Source organism: Haliotis asinina, chromosome 10 (assembly GCF_037392515.1).
Source record: "Haliotis asinina isolate JCU_RB_2024 chromosome 10, JCU_Hal_asi_v2, whole genome shotgun sequence".
In the NCBI taxonomy this organism is placed as follows: domain Eukaryota; kingdom Metazoa; phylum Mollusca; class Gastropoda; order Lepetellida; family Haliotidae; genus Haliotis; species Haliotis asinina.
The window spans coordinates 33162222-33171480 of record NC_090289.1 but is presented as its reverse complement, the minus strand read 5'-3'; positions in this window follow the sequence as shown (position 1 = coordinate 33171480).

The window sequence follows — 9259 nt, the reverse complement described above, 5'->3', positions numbered from 1 at the left end:
ACCAAATTGAAATTTACTTTTAAGAATACCTGAAAATTGATTGAAGTTAATGAGAAGTTAATGAGAAGAATACTCATGATAATGATGCATTGATTTGTTTGAGCATGCTCAGGCATGATGAGAATTTCAGTGCTCTGGAGCTGATGTTAAATGTTTCTTTGAGTTTTTAGCTTGAAGTGATAAACCAACTGTGTAGTAATGTATTTATTTCAATCATGAAGGTATTCCATGATTCAGGATAGTTTAGGATGTGGCAATGTGCAACAGTTTTGTACGGTGAAAAGAATTGTTTTCACGGCAAACCCAAGAGTTGAACAGACTGAACATAGTACCTTCTGGAGGTGGAAGTGCCTGGGGTATTCCTGAATATATGTACTTCTGAAAGACTTGGAAAGAACACCAGATTTTTACATATGAATTTTAATTACCTTATGGTTTGACAAAGTAATAGTAGTCATATGAAAGAATCAGTTGTTCTTTAACAATTTCAGAGCAGTATATAATCCAGCAGTTAGAGATTGTCAAATGTGATCGGGGATTTGTAATGAATTTTGTTATTCAAGATTTATGTTCTGCTACATCATAATAATGCAATTCATTATTAATTTTGTTATTTTTTGTTATGCTGAATGTGCATTTTGAATCCAGAATGTGATTATGATTATAACTGAATAATTTGTCTTGGAAAACATCCCAGGTGCCTCCTTTCTTGAGCGGTGTACTTTGTCAGTCCCTAGATAGATCTGTTCATTAACCTTGGTCAGGAATTTGGACATTGGACCATATTTCTGACGCTGATACATATCCTGGCGCATAACTTATCAAGGCAAATGATCGCACAGGATCACATGAATGTTTCTCTATGTCATATATGTTATTTATTGATATTCTGTTTGTTGTGTTTCAATGTGTCAACTTTGACTGGCCACACATCTGAGCAGGCCATGTTGATGTGTTGGTATTTGCCAGTGATGTGGCAGGGAAATTCCAGTTTTCTTAACGAAATATCTAATGCCAAGCTACGGGTACTGATTTATCGCAGCTGTAATAGTGTCATCAAAGCGCCAAGATAAGCTAAGTAGGCATATTTATTACTCCTGGAAACAGGTGAGGATTCCACCTGTAATCAACCTCTGTAAAACATGGCTTGTTTGGCTGGACTGACATGCATGTCATCTTATCACAGTTGTGTAGATCAGTTTTCATGTCAGTCAATCTGACATCATACAGCTGGAATATTGCTGAGTGGGAGGTTGAACAATGACAAACAAACAAACCAGGACATGGATGAGACACATTTTTACTGCAGATCTTTGAGTTGGTTGGATGATGTTGAGAGTTTAATATAAACAATTATATTTGTAGTCTATGATATTGTGGTGGAAAGTCTGTGGTATTGCGGTGGAAAGTCTGTGGTATTGCAGTGGAAAGTCTGTGGTATTGCAGTGGAAAGTCTGTGGTATTGCGGTGGAAAATACCTTGATCTTTACAGATTGTTTACTCATTTGGATCTGTGACACCCAGTTTTTGGAAGGAGTAAAGTCAGTCATAGACAAATTAGCTGTTCAACAAACACAGGCAGTACCCTTCATAACCTTCATATTGTCCAAACACAAACAATTTTTTCACCAGACAGAACAGTTCATATTAGCTCAACAATAGCATATTACTGTATATCAGGAAGTACTGTTCAGAAAGTGATAAGTTTTGGTGTTTTCGAATTCCCCTTACCCCAATTTGTTTGCAATTACTGTTACTTAAAGCATCAAAATTCTCTTTTCCTTTGGTGAATGAATGAGGCTTGTTTTGTGCCAATTTAAGCAATATTCCAGCAATATCATGATGATGGGTGGGAACCCTAGTGTGGGGAAACAACCCTGGATCTTCATTTTTACATGAAGTAATTTAGAACATTGGAGTATCTTGTTAAGAAATTTGGAACTTTTCTTACTTTTTCCACAATGTTGACTTCACTATGTGTTTTGTTATTCAGATCTGAATCTTTCACTTGCACTTATGATTGCAGTCACTAGATCTGATTTCATCTTTAACCATGTTTGTCATAATGAGCACACAATTTCCCAGCAGTGGGACACACATTCAGGTTGTTTTGGATTATCTCACTTATCTGACCCGTGAAGATCTGAGTTAAAAGCAGTCTTCAGTAACCAATGCTTGTTGTAAGAGGCGACTAACGGGATCGGATGGTTAGACTTGCTGAATTGGGTAGATCGATGCTCATGCTGTTGATCACTGGATTGTCTGGTCCAGACTTGATTATTTACAGACCGCTGCCATATAGCTGGAATATTGCTTAGTGCGGCATAAAACTATAAACTCACACACTCATCTCACTAATACTTATGATGCTCTATTCATACAAATCACAATTCAGTCATTGAATTAATCTAAATCATTAAAGACTTTACACAGGCAGTCCTGCATCATTAGGTCCATGTCTTCAGTTATTTTGTGTATGATGGGACCCAGTTAATCTGCAATGTTCTCAGTGAAATTCTAGGAATAACACCTAAAATGTTATTTTGCATTCCATGGCCATAATTGCTGACCTCATTTTGTTTCAATTGTACTTTCTGCGACTAGCCAAAGACCACTTACAGAAATATTATACCAGACACTGCTATGGTTACAGTATTTCCTTGTTGTACTTGCAGATTGCTTATGAAAAAGAGGGGAAAACAGTACTTATGATTAGTCCAATTATTTTTTATTGGGTTTATCAAATTTATGGCCAAACAAAAAACACAGAGTATTGTCCCTTGTTTCCAACACTGGATGACTGGTCCTATTAGACAGTCAAGATATTCTTCAGTTTTGCTTTTTCACATTAAAATAAAAACATGTGTTTATCAGATTCACACAGAAATGTTAATCATTTGCTAATATTTCCGCCACTGTTTGATAGAAATGTTTAAAAGCACCAGTATTTAAAACAGATTTTTGTGTCATCCACTATGGTTTTGTGACCTAGGTACAGGGTATTAAACGACAGTTTAAGAAAATGAAGTGTTATTTCTACACACTGATTTATTACAGTGATACGTGACATGAATTGCGTTTTATCTGACAAATGTGAGCCATCTTCCTGTTGCCCTCATTAAACTTAATGCCCTTATATTTCAATGTTTCAAGGTTTCCCAGCATCTTACCCATGTTAGCAGGGTTCACCAAAGTGTTTAGCATGTGAGACCTGATCCACTTCAGGCTTTTGTGCCACTTCAAGGTGACATTAAACCCAACTCATTAGCATTGATTTGTTCCGTACAACTTCATTAGCTTTACCTGTTTGACTGGTTCACAGCAGAATATTTCACTTTTCTCAGGACCTCACTTAATTTAAATAATTGAATACCTTTGCAGGCACATGTGACTTTTGATCGTCACAACTCTCTTTATTGGTGATATGTTTTAATATTTGAATAGTTCAAATGTTGTGAAGTGTTTGCCTCATGTTCTAAACAATCTACAAAAAGAAATGGTCTTTTGCTTTGATATATTCCAGAGTCCTACACCATGTTAATTTTGATTCAAATTGTTGAAATCTGTATGTTGCATTAATTCAAGTATCAACATACCTACACAAGCACGCTCTAATGTGTTCAATGTAAGTGCGCTTTCTTTTGCTTGAAAACCTCCACTAAGTGCATGGCACTTTACATTGTGATATCTTTGGGTGAAGTAAACTTCAGTCTTTAAGATACCACAACAATAAAAGCCAGTTACACCTGAAGAGACTAATTTCTCTTTCAGAAACTGCTAAGCTATTGTTTTGGGTTTTGGCGGGGGTGGGGGGGCGGGTTGGCAGTGTGAACAAATACAAGGTTTTATATGGAGCATGGTGGGTGGAAGAGTTTTCCAGTAAACAGTGACAGTAAAGGGTGCAAAAATCATTGTGGCAACACTTAACAGAAAAGTTCATGTATAACTGGACAGTTAATCATGGGCACATTTTGAATTTCATTGCTTTCAAATGAATTTATGTACATCACCTGAAGTTTTTGATTAAATTTGTAATGATATAAGAGTTTAAAGAAAAGGGTTATACTGTCATTTATGTGATATTAATGCAGCCATTTCAAGCTGTTTACCTAACAAAATTGGAATACTTGGTTTTTTTGTAGAATGTGTTTTTCCAGTTACACTGAATAGAAATAATTAAAGTGTGATGCAAGCATTATGAGCTTTTGATGTGACATGTGACTTCTGACATTTACAAAACTCCTAGAAAGTTTATAGATGCGTAGACTAAACCTCTACTAAGATGCTAAGATGTCATTTGCAGGTGTGCAATGACTACTGATGAATGTTCACAGTTGCCTGGATCTGACTCAAGGGTGCAAACTAAGTGATCTTGACATTCCACGTCATGTTGGATAGACAGTGGGCTGTACATTCACCTGAAGTTTTTGTTGTAATATTAGGCAGGTAATGATTATTGTTTTTTGTTCTTAGTTTCCCCAGATTGGTATTACAATACTGAGGTAGTGCATTGACTCGGCAGACATGGGGGGGAGAAAACAGGAATTATCTGTTTCATGGGAATGTCAACATGTTGTTCCCAAATTTACATTTTGGGTTTTTTTAAAGTATGGCAAAATTCTGTGAAAAGCCTTGAACTTACAGATAGGAGCTTGTGTGTCATGAGGTGGTTGAAAAAGAGAAACCGGATAAAGAGTGTTTGCCTGTGATAATAATGTTTGACAGATAAGCAGGCATGTATTTTGCCAGGTTACATAAAATTCATGAAGATGTTGTATTCGTGGTTTGCAAAAACTTTGAAACGGGGAGTCATCATGACTGAAATGTTTTTTAGACTCATTTTCTAAATTAAACATCATGAAAATAGTGTGTCACTTAAGTTTTCAGTATTAATTCTAAAGCAAGGACTGTGAAAGCATGTTTTGTGATACAGTCCTCTATTGTAAGCAATGTGATGAAGTAGATGATTACTTATTTATATGAAGTAATCAGTTCATCCACATAATTTTTTGTAACATTATAAATCTAGCATACTATATTGACAATTGCAGTTTATAGTCAGGACATTTATTTTGCCTACTGTATTCAGTGGAGTTATTTGCATCCAAGGTACACTTATTTGAGTGCGAAGCTATTTGAACCATTTTGACAAATTGTTGAGTCAGATACATGGAAATTTCACATTTTGTTAAGATCCCTGTTCAAGCCTGTTCATGCAGCAGTAAAGGGCAGTGTGGAAGCATATGGTCAAAGCATTCGCTAGAAGCGCCAAGTGACGGTTCAGTTTCCCACATGGGTACCCAGAGTGAAACTCGCTTCGGGTAACCTTGCCATGATACATCTAGATTATTGCTAAAAGTGGCATAAAACTAAACTTATCACTCACTGCCACAAAAATGAATTTGTAATCCTTGTGAAAATGCCATGGTGTAAATGAATAGCAAGGTTTTCTGTGTATATTTTGAAGATAACCTAGAGACACTGCCATAATGTCATCTGCATCGTCTGACTAGACTGAACATAAAATGAAACATATTGTATTATTACCATGGTTACCAGACCTTATAGAGACACTGTTGACAGTACATTTTACCGACTGTAACTTCTGTCGTCTTATCCAAGATTTTTGTGTATCAGAACAGGCATAAGATATTCATGTGTAAGCAAATCATTGTATGTTTTCACACCTACCAATCTACTAAACATTTAAGTACAATGATTTCCTCATCCTAAGCTATTATAGGTCAAAATGATTGTCGGCAGTGTGGTGGATAGATTAGAATGTCTTAAGGTGAGCTAGATGAATTTGGGATGTGATGAAGAGATTCTGAGCCATAGGTCTACCTGATAACCTGCTTGCCAGCACAAGACACTGCTGACTGAGGCATTGCTTATCTCATTCCACTCATCCTGGGAGCTTGTCTGTTTAAAGACAGGAAACCACATTCATTTTAGTGTAAAACATTTATTTGTATTCGGACAATACTCTCGACTGATTTAGATTGATGTTGGTTAATTTGGATATTATGGTTAATTTGAACACCGCAGTAATACCTGGGTAATTTACAGGAGAATATATTTCCTGGGTTTTTTTTAGCAGAAACAGGTGTCATATTTTCCTGATGTCACAGGAACTGTGTAATGGGTACTTTATCTGACACAGTGGAAATGTTTTGCAGGTCTGGAGATTCATCAGTGTTGTTTTCAGGGTACTAGTTACTGAATAGGGATACTGACCAATCAAAATTCTGACAGTGCTGAACTGACACATCATGGACGACTTATGTCATTCACCAATAGCCCCATGGGCAAATCTTTAAAGAGACACATTGGACCCATTAGGGAGTTACATTGTTTGCAGTAACTCATGTAGTGACCTAACAGTTAAAATAGATGGAACTAAAAAAATATTCCTATGATAGTTACAAGGCAGTTGCATCCTTCTATGCTGCTGTTTGTATATTATACATAATGAAATACATCTAGGTTCATGTTTATAGATATTAAATCCCTTTGGTCACTATCAGTTTTAACAGTGGAGGAATCTGCCTCAGATTTTACTGTTGTCAGGAGCTTATGTACGTCATAGGTTCTACATCACTGCCAGTGTAATAAATGGTATTGTAAACCAAAAGTTACTGTGTTCTGTAATCTGATTGGTTGAAAAACATGATCAAATGGTATTAGATTCCCGGAAACTGAAAGACTATTCACCGCGTATTGACATGTAAACAATTGTTTTGTTGTGTCATCAACAGTGGTGACGTCATTCAAATCATATTGTGACGTAAAGTTAGAATGACGTCACAAATGAGCAGCTCCAGATGCTACCATGGGAACCAGCTGAAACGGCCAGCTGATGACACTTCACTGCTGTATCGGTATTCGATGTAAACGAGTGCAGACACTAAAACCATTTGGTTTACTTTTGTGTTTACAATGTCGATAAACATCATGTGTTGACCAATTTCCGGGTGTTATTGAGTATTTGTAGCACGGGAATATTTCATTTGAAACCTCCGGCTCACGCCGTCGGTTCCAAATGCATTCCCGTGCTTCAAATACTCAATAACACCCGGAAATTGGTCAACACATGATGTTTATCTCCTAAATGAAATTACACAACTTCAAAGTATGTGCAAATATAAAATAACTTCATGGTTAACAATTTTATTTTAGGTTTAATAAATTTTGTATGTGTGTTCCTGACATGATTGTTTTTGTGTTTGATTTGTGGCAGATATTGTGGTTCCAGACTCATCATTATGGCAGATCATCAGCTGTTGCAATATTATAATGATTGTTTTAGCGCTGCTGAATCAGTGTTTTAGAAAGACCTTTTTGCTTCAGGGAATAGCAGAGATGCCAACAATCCCGAATTTACTGGAATCATCCCAGAAAATGAATGATTCCCAGCAAAGCTGAATTTTTTAAAAGTATAGCAAATATGTAGATAGTCTGTCTTACTGGGGGCCAGGATCATCTTTGACTATAATTAATGATGATTAAATAAATACAAAACTTTACTTACAGAAGTTCTCAAATTTATTACACTTAGGAAGTAATCTGGAAGTTGAGTAGGCTGTTTGATAAATTCCATGCACTGTTTATCTTATTCACTTAACATTCAGAAAAACTGCTGCTGCTGAGTACTACAAACCAGTTTTAGTTGTATAAGGATCTGTGTGTAATGGTACTGAAAAGTTGCATTCCTAGGGTGCAACAGTTTATAGGGATCCCTAATTTGTTGAGAAAATTACTAAATTTTTCAATCTTAAGGTCAGATTCCTAATTGCATCAGTTTTGGGTTGGCATCTCTGCAGTAAGTTCATAGTGTGTTGATACTCATCTCGTACTCAAGATCTTAGAATTGTTCCTCCTGAAACCACATAATATTTCTGTCTTTTGTACTTTACGAATTTAAAAGGGATTCACATTACTTATATTACAACTGATTTTGTGTCATTTGACAGATTAATGATTTTTAATGGTTTTAATGTTTCATGTTGCTTTTACAAAATATTTTATCTGTAAACCGTGAATGGAAAACTGAGGTTTGAGTAAGCATGATATTGATACTATCATAGGGCATTATTCCAGAAGAGAGTCGATGCTGGTTGAACTTACACTGAATACTCTCTTAGTCAGGTGCCACCTGATTGTCTGTGATTGTGTTTTGTTCTTGGCGTGAAACTGGGTATGTTTTACTAGAGATGGGACTGATGCAACAGTTTTAATACATAATTTCTGTACACTTTGAACACAATTACTGTCATAAAGACATCTAAATATTATTCTGTGTTTGTTTATTTGTGGAGATGTTTTTCAATCCAGGCCATGAGATAAAGCACAGGTCACACTGCTGTTCTGAATTAACATCACCTCATGTGAAAAAGAAGCTGGGTGAATGGAGGGAAGGAGCAGCAGTTTACCTGTTGTTCGCACTCGGAGACGGTATGGTAACTTGGAGTGGACCAGTTGGCAGGGTAACAAGTACTGGTCACATTACTGTTCTGAATTAACAGTACCCAAAGTGAGGAAGCTCCTTGATGAATAGAGAGAAGCTGCTCAAGTTGACAAGTATATCCCACACAGAGACGGTATGGTAACTCTGAGCTAGCTCTTGATTCATACCTTTGATGCCTATCAGTGGCAGGGTAATAACAAGTACAGTTCAGTCAGTCAGTTTTAGCATTATTCCAGCAATATCACAGCAGTCTTGTACAAGTCACACTGATGTTCTGAATAAACATTACCCTGTGTGAAGGAGCTCCTGGATGAATGGAGTGAAGATACACCGGTTTGCCTGTATGTGAAGACACACTGGTTTGCCTGTATGTCTCACCAAGAGGCAGTATGCTAACTCGGAGGGAGACGGTACATGTTATATTTAGTGGGTAAGGTCACAAATACAGGTCACACTGCTGTTCAGAATTAGCATTACCTCATGTCAAGAATCTTCTCAGTGTATAGAGTGAAGAAGCTACAGTTTGCGATGAGAAATGGGTTTCAAGTCATGTTCATGGTCAAGTTATAGAGAAGGATGTGTGTGGCTGTTTGTGCTAGTCCAGAAAATCTCACTTAACTGTTATCTGCAGTCAAGATGATGGAAAGTGGAGGATAAGTGTGAGATCAATATAATGCTAAATCCAGTTTACTATATTTATCCTCCGTTTGGTGACATCGTGGGGTGTATGGCTTGGATGAAACAGACCATCTGATGACAGTTAACATGGCCTAATCGTGGCCATCACTCATC